Raw genomic sequence first — 11,659 nt, forward strand, 5'->3', positions numbered from 1 at the left:
TGCAGTCCAGGGCATCTCGAGACAAGTCTTCGATCTGGAGTCTCATAGACTGGAATGGAACTGTGTCCAGTGATGAGTCCTATTTCGAAATCATCGCCAATAACCAGCGTTGACGTGTCTGGAAATGAACCAGGCAGCGGTGGCATACCATCCTGTCTGTCTCCCGCTGTAAGGCCCGGCTTCCAGGGGCGAGCGTGTGGGGTGCCATTCCATTTCGTAGCAGGGCTCCTTTGGTTGTCATGCGCGACAGCCTTACAGTACAGCGGTACATCGACGATGTTCTAAGTCTCGTTTGATTGCTCTTCATGGCAAGCCATCTCGGGCATATATTTCAGCAAGATAATGTCTGTCCGCACACGGCGAGTTCCTACTGCTCGTTTTCGTGGTTGCCGCACCCTACCTTAACCGGGAAGGTCGCTGGATCTCTCCCCAATTCACAAGGTTTGGAACGTTACGGGCTAGGCACTCCAACCAGCTCCGGATGCTGACAATGTAACGCACCAGTGGGACAGAATTTGGCCCGATATCCCCCAGGATTGAATCCGACAACTCTATCAATGACAGGCCGAATATCGATTCTGGGCGCAGAGGTAGACCAACGGGATATTGACTTGCTTAGTTTTTGAAGCTCTTTCTCTTGAGTAAGTCATCCAGTTTTTCTGAAATTATCATTTGTTTGTGTGGACATGTACGTCACATCTACCGTCCCATTCGGATATTTTCTTCGTGATGCATGTTTTTCCTTCTTTTTTTACTTTTTTCTGAGAATGTATAACAGCCACCTAAATAACTGCTGAACACTTCATGCCATTTTTATAAACGAATTACTGGATGACAGCTCAGTATTCTATCTGCCATGCCTGGTAGTCACACATTGGTACGTAATTTATTTATTACTGTTTTTTATATCATTTTATTATGTAAATGTGGTAGATAATAGTTTTCTCCACACCACACCACACACAGCAAATGAAAGCTGTGTGACAATTCACACATCTCCATAAATGACCCTGTAAGGTTTATCTTAATTAATAATTATATTTGATTGATAGCTAAAAGCTATGTTTGGCAGTATGAAAACCTCTCTGGAGCTTAAGAACGGTAGATCCGGAAGATGTGAAGCCATAAATAGATTGAGCGTGAAAAGATGGATCTGTTGAGCAGATCATACTTACTTCATATGTTTTAACGTACATTCTTCGCTATTCATTGTAAGTGCGTATTCGCTAGATCATATTTGTCTGTGCGTCTGTGTGTATGATAACGTGTTTGGTCTCTTCCAAAGCGAGAGATCGTGTGTTGAAAAGAGGTCGTAAGGTAAACATCAACAAAACAAGGGTAATTGAGTGTAGACGACGTAAACCAGATGATGATAGTTAGAACTATAGAATGACACACTGCAGGTAGTCGATTTTGCTGTTTGGGTAGAAAAATAACCGCCGATAATCGAAGTAGAGAGGGTTATAAAATCGCAAACCGGCAATAGCAAGGAAAGCGTTTCCGAAAAGGAGAGAATAGATAACATGTAAGCTTCCTGTAAAAACATATGTAAAATGAATATGTTGACACCAAAAACTTTCTGCCCATGTAATGTGTACTTTAGATATAATATTCCATTGCTGAGCACAATTTGAAATAAAGGAAATTAATCTAATTAAATGCCAAATGAAACATTGTGCACTCGATGACAACTATATAGCTAAAACTAAGTACGGGATGCACGAAGTGCAATGTTTGACTTGCAGTATCCGTAAAAAAAATGTTACTGCTCTTCTCTGAAGAAAATAACTGTTTGAAAATTACCAGCGCAGTTCACTGAAAATTAATCTGCTTGATAGAACGACACCTGGGTATCCGGGCTGCACACTGTTTGCTCAAGAAGTTCTGCCCTGAAATGAAAGTGACTTACCTCTTGCTCTGCATGCTATTTTTGTGTCTGGAGTGCTGACGTTCCCGAAGGCAAATACAAATCAGGAAATACATCAGGTAAAAGAAAATAAAAGTACTCTCTACTAATTTCTTTCTTTTTTACTTGACAGAAACAATATGTGACTTCGTGTATCTTAAAGTGGAATGCACACACACCACAAAATATTAAAACCTTGCTGCGAATCTTGAAAATGTATTTTACTTTAAAGAAAATCTTTCTTGAGAAATCGAACTCTGATTATTGACAAAAAGACTGCACGACATAAGAAGAATATAACAATTGCGAAACTCTATCATTGCAAAAACAAGCATTTCAACCAATTTAGTTGTTTGCGACATAATGGAAAAACGGAGATCAAATTAACTGTAATCGTGAAAGTTACTAGTTACCTGAGGCACAAAGCTTTCGATCAATTAATAGTTCTGGCAAGCAAACATTTCATTCTTGTGCATGCCTTCTTTACCTTAAACATTCCTCCAAAATCTTCTCCTTTAGTACAAAGAACGAGAAAGTTCTGTAGAGTTTCCGTCTCCATAATGAAGTATTCAAGAGAGCTTCTCTCAGATTAGCAAAAAAAATTAACTCATTCTCTGAAAAACTCAACTGTTCGCTATAAAGCCTCAAATAAGAACGCCCCATACGGTCGAGGGTTCGAATCCTGCCTTGGGCATGGATGTCTGTGATGTTCTTAAGTTAACTAGGTTTAAGTTGTTCTAAGTTCTAGGGGACTGATGACCTCAGTGATAAGTCCCATAGTGCTGAGAGCCATTTGAAGAACGCCCGCAGCGCTACACAATTGACTAGTATGTCAACCACAGATAAAACTAAATGCAGTCAAGGATCCTATTCACCACTCATACAGTGCACTCATTGATGTTTGTCTCAGTACAGTAAAGGTGAATTATTTACAGTAGCAGAAAACAAATCAGAACCTTACACATGCATATAAATTTGTGTCAGGAAGTTTTTCCTTGTGGTCTTTGTGTGGAGCGTTGCTTCGTGCGAAAATGAAATATGGACGAACAATAGTTCCGACAACAGGAGGATAGCTTTTGAAATGTGGTGCTGCAGGAGAACGTTGACAGTTAGATGGACAGAATAATTAATGAAGGATGCTGAATCGAAAAAATATTTGGAAAAATTTGACTAAAAGAAGGGATCGGTTAATGGGACACGTCCAGAGATTTCAAGGAATTGTTAATGTGGCAATAGAAGTATGGGGGATAAAAATTGTAGCGGGAGGCAGTGTTGAATACAGCACGCAAGTTAAAATAGATGTATGTTGCGTTCGCTATGCAGAGATGGAGGCTAGCACAGAAGACACTAATGTGGAGAACTGTATCAAACCAGTCTTCGGAATGGAGATAACAGATACAACAAAAAATGAGCTACAGTATCTTTCTTCCCACTAGGCAACCTTTATTACGTAAACGTTCTTAGCTATTGGATGGTAATCAAACACAACTAGTAATGTAATCCTTTCTACGGCTGTCACTCAAGGACAACGTAACGATATCCGCACCTGGCATACGCGAAGGATTGCCAATGTTCAGTGTCCCGGCAGCAGAAGGTCTCTGCGCCACCCGACTTCCAAACAAAGGCGGAACTGGCTTTCAGAGGCAGAGCTAACAAGGCTGGCCTTGATGCAGCCACAGAGGCATAAGAAAAGTCGTCGCTCGGAACACGGAAGTCTTGATAGATGTCACCCAGTCTTGTAACCCGCGCAAGCCGCTATAAAATGATAAAGTGGTTTGCCAAACTGTTGTCATTAATGTACTATACTCGAGCTCTCTGAGAATTCTTCTGGGAATCCACTATAAAACTTCACCAGAGCGCCTTTCACTCTGAAGCGGATTTCCCCAGGCAGTTATAAACACTGGTTTCCTCCCATATCTCATATCCTTTGAGCATGTGGACAGCACTAAAGACATGTGCGCTGATTTGAAACTTCCTAGCGGATCAGAACTTTATTTCGGCCTGAGACTCAGCCCTTTGCCTTTCAGGGATAAGTGCTTTACCGATGGAGCTATCAAAGTACTGCTCAACCCCCACAAGTCACTTCCTCTGTCTTCGACAGTCCAAAGTTGGAAGATAGGAGGGAGATACTGGCGGCCATAAAGCTGTGAGAGCAGGTTGTGAGTCGTGCTACCGAGTAATCGCTTGATATGGAATTAGTGTACTGCTTGTCAAATTTGCTTCTAGAGCCTCAATTTGTTTTCAAACTCACTAAATTACTTTTATTTAAAAATTAACGTACTGTATCTTGTTGTCCTCCTTCCTTGGATAAATTTTGGCGGACGCCTGCGTGACTCGTTAAGGACACGTTGAACAGTTCGGTCCAAGCTGCGAGTACCCCAACACTGCTTGTTTACACAACGTAGGTCACACGTTATAGTGACTCCCCAGAAAGGCCGTTATTCATCTAACAGTTTTTAGGAAGATAAACTACGAATTGGGCGCAGGTTTCAAATGTGTTGTGCCTGTATGTCCATATGGAGGTAATAATTTAGTGTACGGGTGAGGAGTGCAGTAAGAGAATAATTCTACTGATAACACAGCATTGTAAATCCAATACTCAATCAGATGTACATAGGGCGGTTCGTGACAGTAATTTCTGCTGTGATGGTCAGCAGAAAAATTGAATAAAATACTAAAAATGGCCTATAGAGTTATGGTAAATTACATAATGTTCGCAAATTGAGCGCGGTATGCGTGAAATAGAAAGCTTGCAGCCTGTCGGCATTGCAGGTTTTGCCTTACGGTGCTGAGATGTGGTTTTTCAAAGCGCAAACCATTCAAAAACTGAAGCCCGCTCAACTAACTATTGGGACACTGTTAGGAAAGTGAAATGGAGATAAGTGGGACATAATTACACTCTAAGAAATAGCGACGTGACACGAAGAATTTATCCAAAGGCAACGGAAATCGATGGATCTGATGTACATGTCCACGCAAACAAATGATTATAATGTCAGAAAATTTGGATAATTTATTCAAGAGAACGAGCTTGACACATTCAGTAACACGTTGGTACATCTCTGACCCTTATGCAGGGTATTAATTGATGGAAGTATTGGATGTCCTCCTTGGGGATATCGTGCCAAATTAGGCACAATCGGCGCTTTAGATCATCAAAATCCCGAGCTGGTTGGAGGGCCATACCCGCAACACTCCATACGATCTTGCTGGCTGGACTAGTTTGGTGAGTACGAAGACAAACAGAAACTCTCGCCGTGTGCGGGCAAGCATTATCTTGCTGAAATGTAAGCCCAGGTTGGCTTATGAAGGACAACAAAACGGGGCATAGAATATTTTCGACTTGGCGCTGTGCTGTAAGAGTGCCGCGGATGACAATCAAAGGACACCTACTATGAAATGACATTGCACCCCAGACCATCACTCCTGGTTGTTGGGCCATATGGCAGGCGACGGTCAGATTATCCCACGGTGTCCAGGCACATCTTTTCTTGTTATCGGGACTTAACACTGAAGATAATTCTACTCCAGTCAATGAGATTCCTGGCTGACTGTTCCCGACACCATTGAAAACGGTCATGTAGGTGTGCCGAGGTCAATGGTAATCGGCGCAAGGCACGCTTGAGATCATCCCCCCCCCCCCTTTCCTGTGAGCCGCCTTTTAGTGGTCCTTGTGGCCAATTAAGCACATCGGATCAGTGATAATGATGAATCCTGAGCTCTGAGTGCCTCTCTGACCATTGCTCGGTACTTGGGTTCTGTCAGCTCACTAGGTCGATCGCTTCCTTCGTGACGCTATGTTCGACCATGGTTCGCCCATCGTCGAATGGTGGCATCGCTCCTATTCGTTGGCGAGCGATTCGCGTTACTCTAACCGGCTTCTTTCAGATCAACTTAGCGTCCTCCCTCAAATGTTGACATCTGCGTATATTGTTCATGCGCCTGACTGCTGAGCATAGTTATTGTTCAACTGACGACACGTAATGAACTTCGCGTAGACTTTACGGCCTGGTGTCGACATATCTCCTTATGTACTTTACATGTACTAATGAAGTACGTATCCTTTTAGGTATCAAAGAAAATAGTTCTAAACTATCAGTCGTTTGACATGCAATACTTTTTGTGTTGTCCTGGTATATTTAGTTCTGGAATCAACACGTTTTCGAAAGCACCGAATCAGTTACGTTAAAATGACAATTTTATAAATTTTGTCCCCTGTTGGATAAATTTCAGCAGGCACCTTTATAGGTGAATTAAAGCCGCTGTTCATGTTGTTGGCTGAACAGATTCCTGCAGAACACATTTTCATAAGCCACATCATCTGCTCATGACAATACATATTCCTTGTGTGGGCAGTTGTTCCTGTATAGTGACACTTCAGATGGATGCAAGATGTTGACTATCCAGCGTTACATTGTGGTAAATATGTTCTAGTTGGATTTTGCGTTGTGTTAAACTGACTTATTTTGCATAGGTTATTATCGTAATTGTACACAATTGCACCTAGAACATTTAGTAAGTTCTTTATTTTTTTCAGAAATAGTCTTTTAATAAAGCAAGAAATAAATATTAAAGAGCTACAAGAAAGAGATCATTAAAAACGGCTGTTGTGTCGGCTGACTAGATACAGCTCGCGATGCTACTCTATCCTATGCAAGCCTCTTCATCTCTAAATAACAACTGCAACTTGCATCTTTTTGAACCAGCTTACTATACTCATCTTTTGGCTTCCCTCTAAGACTTTTACCCTGACACTTCCCTCTAGTACTCGGAATGTGTCCTATCAACCGGTATCTCCTTTTAGTCAAATTGTGCCACAAATTTCTTGTCTCCTCAATTCTGTTCAGTACCTCCACATTAACTATGCAATCTACCCATGTAATTTTCAGCATTATTCTGTAGCACCAAATTTCACAAGCCTATGTGCTCATCATGTGTAAACTGTTCATCGTCCATGTTTCACTTCCATACGTGGTTACACTCAAGAAAGATACCTTCAGAAAAAACTTCCTAACCCTTAAATCTATATTACATGCTAACAAATTTTTTCTTCTTCAGAAAATCTTTTCTTGCCATTGCTGGTCTACATTTTATATCCTCACTACTCAGCCATCATCTGTTCATCAATTAATTTGCTGCCCAAATAGCAAAACTCACCTGTTACTTTCAGTGTCTCAGTTCCTAGTCTGATTCTGTTAGTATCATCTAAATTAGGTATTCCGACTACATCCCATTACCTTGGATGCACTTAAGTTATCTTACAACCTCTTCTCTACCGTTATCCTTTCCGCACAGATATAATGGAGAATAATTGATTTAGGTAATTGTTCATTGTGTTGCTTTGTTGGTGATTGCGCACTTCTGATGAGGATCCTGGGAATTACACAGACGTTAAATCTTTCTATAATCGTATGTAATTAATATAATTTTTGTAGAATTTGCTACCTAGTACCCACTTCATCTGTACGCACGGAGGTGCAAGATAACATGTTTCTCTCTTCTTATGACTGGTCTGTGACTACCAAAGAACTTTTGCTCAAGTACATTCAAGCAAGTTTTGGCGATAATGTTGTCATCGTCAGCTGTTTTTTTATAAATTTTTTCTATTCGTTGTAGGTATTGACATTATCTGCGTCCAGTGTTGTCTTCCACCGAAAATGAAGTGCTGGTCTCAGTTTGTTTGAAACAAATCGTAGATAAGTCGAGATCAACACATGGCTTGCTGTATGAGGAATCACGGCATAATAACAGTGTTGTGCCATATAAGGGAAAGACAGAGGAAAAGAATAAAAGGCCGTTGATGATGGCAAATTATCGCGAAAACTGGTACCGATACATGGATAATGAAGTGTTTGCATCGAAGCGGATTCATAAGTCGCATTTTGTATTCTCGTTTTTTCTGGATGTATTTTTATGAGCACCGAAACCTCAAGTTAGCCTTTACTGTCAATCACGTCCTGTTCGCCTATATGTATATGTGCACCTGCATAAATCGTCCAACATTTTATTTAGATACGCTGTGACAATCATTAACGTTTCCTACAATTGTTTTGACCTTTTTCAAGCACGGACCAATGTTTATAAATTTATCTAAATTGTTACTTACTATGTCGTAGACCCTAAAGTCCCGTAGGTAATGCTGTGTCAGTACTACAGGAATGCGCTTCTGATGTGCGCCCGGCTAGCTCAGTCGGTAGAGCATGAGACTCTTAATCTCAGGGTCGTGGGTTCGAGCCCCACGTTGGGCGTGATATTTTTAAAAGTTGCAAATGTAGTATTGGTGCTTTTATCAGCGCTTCACCACAGTGGTTCGCTGAAGGTATGGCGCGCTGAGCAGAGAAAGCCGCTGCATCGATTTCACACATGGCGGTTTGCCAGCTGGACCGCTTGGCAAGAACCGTTAGCTTTACGTCTGACACAGAAGCAGTGCTGCCACTTTGCTCTCGCTAGCAGCAATCTGGAAACGTAGTGAGGTACCTCTAAGCAGCCTCATCACACATTGCTCTTTTTATATTGGGAAACATCCCACATACCTTCCTACTTTCTATGGCCCAATACCTACGGTGAACGCAGTTCTTCGCTTCATACAAATATTGTAGCTCTTTTCAAGTACGGACCGTAACTCATTTTGAATTGTGTACTTTGCGCGTCTTTACTGCTTTTTGCAACGATTCATGCGGCTTACCATACTGAATAACAGGAAACCGAATTTTCATTCCTGCCACAGTATGTATGTGCTAACCTTCCACTTAGTGGAAAAATCTGTTGTTATCAGTCTGTAACAGTTATTTTTACTTTCAATGATAACTAGGTATCAACAGAGTCAACTTGATAAGTGACGTTTGTGTTTTCAAGCTGCATAAATTGTTACATCAGCAAAGAAAAATTATTAAATTTGCCCAGAATATTAAAGTAACAATCGGGTATAAGGAAGCTTTTTAATACTGATTGAAAGGGATGGTCAATATGATTAGCACGAAATATGGATTAAAGATGAACAAGGCAAAGACGCCGATAAAGGGTAGTAGAAAGAGGATTGACCACTTACTCAACATGCAAACTGGAAACGCCTTAGCAATGAAAGAAATTAAAGAATTCTGTCTAAGAAGCAAGATTACAATGCATAGCCGAAGGGAGTATCAGAAGTAAACTGGCAAAACTGAAAGCTTTCTTCAGTAAACAGAGCTCTAATGCAGATATAATGGTACGAAAATGAGAAAGTTGTTGAAATGTGCCTCAGGAATTTGTAACTGAAACATGGATCACTGAAAACCCGACGAACGAAATGCAAGCATTTGATATATGGATATATGGCCCTATCGGGAGAGGATGTAGTACAACATCAAATATTCAAAAGACGGATGGCTTAAAAAAAAAAATTAAGAGGCATCGTGATATCCAAAAGTTACAAAGTGATTACTGAAAGCGTTTTAGTTCTAACAGGAAATCTGGGGAAGTGACCAGTTTCAGAACCCAGTTACGGTAGCTGAAATTCCTTCAGAGAACAGACAGCAGCAGTAGTTGTATGTGCGTCATTCACTTTCTGGATGTTACTGTTAGAACGAGACCATCTGGCGATGACCGACATCATCACTGTAAATACCACGTGCTCCTCATCATCGTCATAGGAAAGTCGGCACTCCCTGTAGTGAGCAACATTTTCTTAATAGCTGATGTGTGTAGTTCCATGTGTAGTCTCGCACCAACAGCTCTGTTTTCGTAATACTCATATTGTGACGTTCTTGGCCAAATCAAACCCGTTTCAATCACATTCAAAGGTAAACCTGCCCAACACCATAATCGTACTGGTGCCCCTCTCAACGACATTTGTGAGCACTTTCCAGATTGAATCTTTCATTCTGCAGCAGTTTGTGCACAGCTTTGAAACTCTGAAACGGTATACCGTACCGGATCCCCGAACCTTGCAGACGATCTTTCAAAACATAAAGGCAAAACACTATTTTCTTTATTTTATTTGTCAGTTTGGTTTAATAATTGTCTGAAGTATCTCGATGTAATCGTAACAAGCTCCACCATCCGTCTGTCTCTCGGAGTAGTAGTTCTGTAAAGGTTTCTTTCTGTATTTTTGGTCCGTGCTAGGTTGTAACTTTATTTCTTATTACTTTCATTAAACACTTTCTTAAACTCCCAGATAATCTAGAAAAAGTAGAATATGTAGTATAAAATATGTGTAAAAATTGTCGAAGAGAACTAAATTGGGTAGGCCAAAGAATTCATTATTGTTAAGAGTAGAGTAATGTAGTACACCGAAAGAATTTGTCACTATGGATTGTAGAACATAAAACCGTAACCCAGACGGAGGTATACTGCCACTAAATTTACAAATCCACTGCAATGATTCAGCTATGTTCAAAGATATGATGTCAAGTACAGTTTCTAAGCGACTGTTTTCGTACTTCTGATGTAAGTAATTTTAACGAAACTACTTTCTGTTAATCATTTTTTTACGCGTTATTAACCATTATTTGGAATAAAAGGACAATTTTGATAATTTATTAATATTGCCACATGCAGTATTTGAAGCTGTTTCGCGAAAATGTTCCTGATAATATGTAAAAGGCCTTTGCTGCCCCATATTAGGCTGTTATCAGTTGTTTAGTATAATTTGTATTAATGCAAATGATGTTTAGTGTATGATTAGTAATGTAGTTACTGGAATGTGTGTGCGTGAATTATCATCATTATTATTATTATTATTATTATTATTATTATTATTAGTAGTAGTAGTAGTAGTAGTAGTAGTAGTAAAAATATTATGCCATACTCTCGCTATGTTATGCAGTGTTGTATGATATTACATCATTAATAACACCTATATCAACCTTCCAATAATCATCGAGATTTTTGTTTCTGTCTGTTTTCAGTTTCTTATTTTGTACATGTAAAAATAAAATACTACTACTTTGTGTACTTAAAAATATTTGTTGTGGACCCGATGCTCAAGGCCATTTATCCAAGTTAGAAGGGTAATTAAATAGGGGATGTACATGTCTGCTCATAAAAGTAAAGAACACTTTTATTTATGAGTGTAGTAGAAGGATTAACACCTTTCTGACAATTAGCATAACGACGCGCCCTCTAAAAACACGCAAGACGATTACGCCGCGTCATTCATAACATCGCGGACTAAGTATAGGCACTTGATTACGTGATGTTTAGTCAAGAGCTGTAAGAAGTGCGTAAAAGGCAGTAGCTAGCAGATTGGGGGTGTAACTCAGTGGTAGAGTGTCTGCTTCGCATGCAGAAAGTCCTGGGTTCAAATCCCAGCTCCTCCAAATATTTTTTCCGTCACGATCGGTCAGCTTGTTCAATCAGGAGACTCGCCATCCCCGTAATAAGAAAACAAAGTGCTATTCTCGTCAGTGAAATATGAAAAAGTCATGAGACGTCCGCAAAGTATCATTGACAAAATAAAACAAAGAAGAAACAGATCCAGTAAAGTATTATTGTCGGGGGTCTAGGAAGCAACTTCCTGGCGAATAAGTTTTGTTCGTATCTGGCTTAGTGATTTTTTTTGTTTTGTTTCTCTGTTAATTTGTTTAGTAAGTAGAAGTCATGATTCTTATCAAGAGATTTTCGAACATCAAAAAGGGACAACATGTAGTTCCTTTTCCACTCAATATCTCAATCAAAGGGCTACAATTTCAATGAGTGTCTGTTATCTGTGGGGAACGGAGTCTTCGAGGAGGCTAATAAATCTGTTCTTTTCTGCCACCTCCTCCCAGGCGGCTA

The 11,659-nt window shown here is 40.1% G+C and overlaps 2 non-coding genes across 2 annotated transcripts; both read left to right on the forward strand.

Annotated features, from left to right (window-relative positions):
• Window positions 1-8,081: 8,081 nt before the first annotated feature.
• Window positions 8,082-8,154, forward strand: Trnak-cuu (transfer RNA lysine (anticodon CUU)). Its single transcript has one exon. It is a non-coding gene; the product is annotated as a tRNA-Lys (tRNA).
• Window positions 8,155-11,130: 2,976 nt separating this feature from the next.
• Window positions 11,131-11,202, forward strand: Trnaa-cgc (transfer RNA alanine (anticodon CGC)). Its single transcript has one exon. It is a non-coding gene; the product is annotated as a tRNA-Ala (tRNA).
• The last annotated feature ends 457 nt before the right edge of the window (window positions 11,203-11,659 follow it).

The sequence above is a fragment of the Schistocerca serialis genome, chromosome 9, assembly GCF_023864345.2.
Source record: "Schistocerca serialis cubense isolate TAMUIC-IGC-003099 chromosome 9, iqSchSeri2.2, whole genome shotgun sequence".
NCBI classification, from domain to species: domain Eukaryota; kingdom Metazoa; phylum Arthropoda; class Insecta; order Orthoptera; family Acrididae; genus Schistocerca; species Schistocerca serialis.